General features: G+C 38.4%; 1 pseudogene; it reads left to right on the top strand.

Moving 5' to 3' along the window:
- Nucleotides 1-1,274: 1,274 nt before the first annotated feature.
- On the top strand, nucleotides 1,275-2,235 carry LOC114884603 (annotated as a pseudogene).
- Nucleotides 2,236-5,999: the final 3,764 nt, after the last annotated feature.

The following is a 5,999-nucleotide window of genomic DNA, read 5'->3' as shown; positions in this document are numbered from 1 at the left end:
CTGGGCTAATGCTTTAAGGGATCCTCTATTAGTGAAATGACTGTAAAAAGCCCCAACTTTCATTTTACTGGAAGTCAGTTCTATTTTGCTAGTGGTTAATTGCTTTTTTTTTCTTTTTACAATGTAGCAATGGCAGCTACTTGATATTAATGAAAAGTGAGAAGCAGATAGCTCTTCTTATAGTTATCTTACTGAATTTACTGGGATGGAATTTATGAGACCTGCAATCTCATTAAAAAGTAAGACTACTTCAGTTTCTGGCATTTTAATATAGAAATACTCTATATTCCAGTAAGTGGGGATACAGATACTTATAATGTATTGCTAATGCTTAAGAATATTTTTGAATGACTCACCCCTCTCTTTTGTGGGTTTTCTGAATATGCAGTGAGAGGAGGATCAGCAGAGCAGCTGTTAGAGCAGAAGCAGCTGATTTCTATGCAGGGAGAAGATAATATGTATTTTCTCATACCTGGAGGTAAAAGAGTAAATCCCCTGTCACTTAAATTTCTTAGTTTATACATTTAGTTTTGTTTTGACTGTAGATTGAGACATGTGCACTAGAGTTTTCTGAGATCAACGTGTCATTCATTATCAGGACAGTAGGGTTACCTACATGTCTCAATTTGTACTGAAAAAGACTAAGAAGAGTAATTTTATCTAACTATATTTTCTTTTATAACCATTACTAATGTCTTTGATTAATATTCTTAGGATATCGCAGGTATATATTTCTCCCCAAATTAGAAATAACCAAACATCATTTCTCTAATAATGTGTCTCTTCAGTTTGTTCTTCTAGCCACAAAACAATGCTGCCACTGAGGTTAAATTACTGTTGAATCAGGATTTACATCTAACCATTATGTTTTAGTAACTGTAGAACAGTTATTTTTGCTGAGGCTAACATTAGTTGTGTTTTGGATTGTTTGGTCAAAATGTTATGGTGACATTGCATTCACAATAATTTCAAATTCATAATGTAAGTGAGATACACGATTCTAACCCAGTTTTATGTGTTCTGAATCTGTTTTCTGACAAGGGCATATTTTTTTGGAGTTACAGCCTCCTTCATGTGTTCTAAAAGTCTAACTGATCTTAGCTTAGAGGATTGTAATATGTTCTTATGCTATATCTGTGTATCCAATTATAGGTCCACATTACCCATAAGGGAAGCCACTTAAGGGTGCAAATAACTCTTACAAACACTGCGGTAACAGATGCACATGTATTCTGGCTGCTGCAGAATTCCTTTTGGTGAAAGAAAATATTAACATGGGAAAGACCAATCAGTCTTCTGTTACAGAATTTGTCCTACTGGGGCTTTCTGGCTACCCAGAGCTTGAGGCCATTTATTTCTTGCTGGTGCTACTTATGTACCTGGTGATCCTGCTGGGAAATGGAGTCATCATCATTGTGTCTGTGACTCTCACCTGCACACCCCCATGTACTTTTTCCTCAGTAACTTATCATTCTTGGATATTTGCTACACCAGTTCTTCTATTCCCTTATTTCTCAGCAGGTTCTTAGCTTCAAAGAAAACCATTTCCTTCTCTGGGTGTGGAGTGCAAATGTTTCTCTCCTTTGCTATGGGAGCCACAGAGTGTGTCCTTCTAAGCATGATGGCATTTGACTGCTATGTGGCCATCTGTAACCCTCTGAGATACCCTGTCATTATGAGCAAGAATTTGTATGTGCCTGTGGCTGCTGGGTCCTGGATTGCAGGGGGTGTCAATTCTGTGTTGCAGATGTCTCTTGCCATGCGGCTTCCCTTCTGTGGGGATAATGTCATTAATCATTTTACTTGTGAAATCTTGTCTGTCTTAAAATTGGCCTGTGCTGATATCTCTCCATAAATGTTATTAGCATGGTTGTTGCTAATATGATTTTTCTTCTGGTTCCAGTACTTTTCATTTTTGTTTCCTATGTTTTCATTCTCCCCACCATCCTGAGGATTCCTTCTGCAGAGGGAAGGCACAAAGCCTTTTCCACCTGCTCTGCCCACCTCACAGTGGTGATTATATTCTATGGAACCATCCTCTTCACGTATGCAAAACTCAAAGCTAAAGACTTCTCTGGTGCAGACAAAGTACAAGTCACAGACAAAATCATCTCTCTCTTCTATGGTGTCGTGACTCCTATGCTCAACCCCCTCATCTATAGTTTGAGGAACAAAGATGTGAAGGCAGCTCTGAAGAATGTACTCTGTCGGAAATGCTCCTCAGAGGAAATGTGAATGTTGTTTTTTTTGTAAAAAATTCATTTACTCTGAATGCAGGACTAGTTCTCACCTGGAGTTCCAAAGTAAATGTAAGGGTTGGTAGTATCATTAATTCTTGAAATACTTATTTTTCTGTTCCTAGCATCTAAATGTGAGAGAAATCTGGGGCCTATATTCTTCATGACTGGCTTAAAGAAAAAAAGGGAAAGAAATCTATGGGTAAAATGATTCTCATCCAAACCACCCACATTCACAGAATTTATTATAGTTTAACTCTGGAATGATGAGTTCTGTAATCTTATGTGAACAGAAGTACCTTGTAACTAGTTTAACTTATTATCCTCTATTTGCATCAGGTTTCTAGTCTCATATCTTTCTTAGGAAGGTAAAGTAGAAAGTGCCTTGTTAAGTGTCAGAGTGCTATATAAACTCACCATTAAATAATTCATAACAGGGTAGTGTTTGACCTTAGAGAGGGATGACCACTTTTGGCTATGTATACATTATAGGCAAGAGTAAAAAATGATGCTATTTTCCTAGGGCTGATATCCTTTTGGCTGCAATCTGGCAAGCATACTTCTGTGCAGAGGTATCTGAGGCAATGTGAGGCTTAGTGCAGACGCCCCATCTGATGGGGAAATTTGGTCTATCTTGTGTTTCAACAGATGAGCAGTGACATCTTTGAATGAAAATGATGATAACTGTTAAGTGACATAAAAATTACTCAGTTTCTAGAGAATGTGGTTGTCCACTTCTCTGTGAACATTGTGATAATGGGTTTAGAGTGTCACAGATTAAGTTACGTGAAAGGAAAATGGAGTTCTCACACCATAAAAACAACACATAATGGATTGGAAGAAAAACATGAAGGCACTTAAAAGAAAAAAAAATAGGTTAGAGCTTAGTTAGACAAGGCATTTTTTAAAAAATAGAGTTTTTAATCTAGTTAAAGAAAAAAAAGCAGTTATTAAGTGGTTGCTTAGCACGGAGAATGAAAGGGACCCTGGGAACTTCCTTTCATTCAATGCTCATCCAACAGATTTTAAGTCAAGTATAACCTTGGAGAGGTTATACTTAATGTAGAGAGTGATGAATCTGGCGTTCCGTTTAGCCTGATTCCAGTAAATATGTTATTCATATAAGTAATCCCCTTGATTTGACCTAGTTTTCCCCTTCTGATGAGAAGCAGACATCCAGGTCACCTGTATAGAAGGAAAGAATGGACTGAGCAAAGGAATGAAGTGGCTCTTCCACTTTGGCCTAGGTTTCGCATTGTGAAGGATGGCACTCTGCTTCATAGTAGTATCTGTGAGCTAGTGTGAATCAACCCCTGTGAACGAGATCTAGCTTCTTGTTTTAACAAATCAACTTTGAGTCTTGTAGGGCTAAGGAACAGAATGTGGACCTTAGTTAAAAAAACAGCAGCAACAACAACAACAAAACATACAGTATTGCTGTCTGGTGAGGTCTGTTGGCAGGAAGCCCGAGAGCTTCTCTTGGGGGAAGCCTCTGAATCACTGCACATGTTTTATTCAAACTCTAAGAGTAAGTACAATCAGACTTCAAAGAAGGGGAGATCCTGTGAGAGAGGGCTAAGGCAATATTTCATTGCATCAATTGAGTTTGACCTTGATCAGCTGAGGAGGAATAGTCTTAGGTAATGGGCTGAAACCAGAATGCATCAGTGGGGCTTCTAGACAAGAAAACAATGTACATGGGTGCAACAGACAGAAAAAGAAAGAAAAAGAGGAACAAAGATTTGCGAGTTTCGAGAGAGAGTCATGGACATATACACACTAACAAACGTAGTAAGGTAGATAGCTGGGGGAAGCAGCCGCAAGGCACAGGGATATTAGCTCGGTGCTTTATGACAGCCTGGAGGGGTGGGATAGGGAGAGTGGGAGGGAGGGAGACGCAAGAGGGAAGACATATGGGAACATATGTATATGTATAACTAATTCACTTTGTTATAAAGCAGAAACTAACACACCATTGTAAAGAAATTATACCCCAATAAAGATGTTTAAAAAAAAAAAGAAAAAAAAAGATTTGCCAGTTTGTGAGGTATATTAAATGGAGTATTCAGGAATTATAATTTATTCTCCAGGCAATTTGGAACCTTTCGAATTTTGACCGAGGGAGTATAGAAGATTAAAACTCAGAAAAAAGGTTAATATAGAGGCATTCTTCAGGGTCATGTGCTTTTCTCACCAATATGGAACTGTGACCTGTGCTTGGTGGGTCTGTAAACATTGTTTTTCAGGACAGTCATTGGCTCCTCCTCTAGCTTGTAGAGAACCTGAATCAAAATTCATCTTTGTATGGAACTAGACAAATAGTAGTTCATTTTAGGTCAAATTTGGTATCAAAAAGTTTTAATTCCCTTGGCAAAAATACAGTCCTTCCATTTCCTGTGGGTTCTCAGCTCAGTCCTGTAACAGTCTGTGAAAATTAAAGTGAATCCAGCATCAGTCTGAAGTGAGACTAAAGCTCTGTTGGGTCCTTTGCAGCTAAGTCTTAACTGATTGCTTTAGTTATTAAAGTAACCAAAGTAATAATAACTGCTTCATTCTGCCTGGGTTTTTCAGTTTTTTTTTGTTTGTTTGTTTGTTTTTTCACTTCTAAGAACAGATGGAACTTCAATAGATATCCAAAGAAAAAGAAAAACATCTCCATTTATAAGTTGAAAAATTGATGCCCTGGGGGCCATAGGAACCTAACCCTTCTACTATTCCTCCTTTTTTTGTTTGTTTTTTTTAATAGCTTTTACCCCCTACCCCTAGAAAACTTCTCTTCTAGAAGTAGTGAGTTTATGGAGGTATTGCTCACTGGGTGAAAAAGAACATGTTCATTTTGTGGTCAGTTTTCCTCCATATGCCCTAGGATATGTTGAACATTATAAGCAATAGTAGTCAAATGTACATGAGCTTAAAAACATCTGGCTACATCTCTTAAGAGCTCTGTGACATTATGCTCACATTTTTAAGCTTTTCTCAGCAACTGTGGGCTCACGTATATAGTGGAGCAACCTGTTCTGAATTTAACTGTTATCACATATACTAAGTTTATGGCTTAGATTAGGAACTTAAAACACATTTGACTCTTACTGGGGTCATAATTAGTTGCAATTAAAAGAGTATGAGGGGGGTTTCCCTGGTGGCCCAGTGGTTGAGAGTCCGCCTGCCGATGCAGGGGACACGGGTTCGTGCCCCGGCCCGGGAAGATCCCACATGCCGCGGTGCGGCTAGGCCCGTGAGCCATGGCCGTTGGGCCTGCATGTCTGGAGCCTATGCTCCACAGTGAGAGAGGCCACAACAGTGAGAGGCCCGCGTACTGCAAAAAAAAAAAAAAAAAAAGTATGAGGCCCAAAATTACATTCTTAGGAAACCTAATTTCAAATTCTAGATCTTTCTCATGCTAGGGAAGTGAGGGCTGCACTACTTTTCAGAGTCTAGGTTTGCTCATCTGTAAAGTTACCAATAGCCTCTTCATAGATTACATGAGTGAATCCAATGATATCGTACGATGAAAGCGCTTTGCAAGTGAAATGCAATATCCAAATGCTTGTTCATTAATTCATTCGACGTATATATGGCAATGGCTTAGTGTGTGCCAGGCAATATAATTAAGGATGTTGGTGAGCAAATGAAGTCATTACAACATTTATTTTTCTCAAGACCAAAGGGTATTTCTCTATACAAATATTTTAGTATATTTGTTAAACAACTTTCATATGACTTTACAATTTGAAGCTTACAAGGAATTTTCCCAAGCTACTG

Source organism: Monodon monoceros, unplaced genomic scaffold (genome assembly GCF_005190385.1).
Source record: "Monodon monoceros isolate NGI ecotype Baffin Bay Population unplaced genomic scaffold, NGI_Narwhal_1 Super_Scaffold_5, whole genome shotgun sequence".
NCBI lineage: Eukaryota > Metazoa > Chordata > Mammalia > Artiodactyla > Monodontidae > Monodon > Monodon monoceros.
The sequence above is the reverse complement of the archived record's forward strand: the minus strand, read 5'-3'. Positions and strand labels throughout refer to the sequence as shown.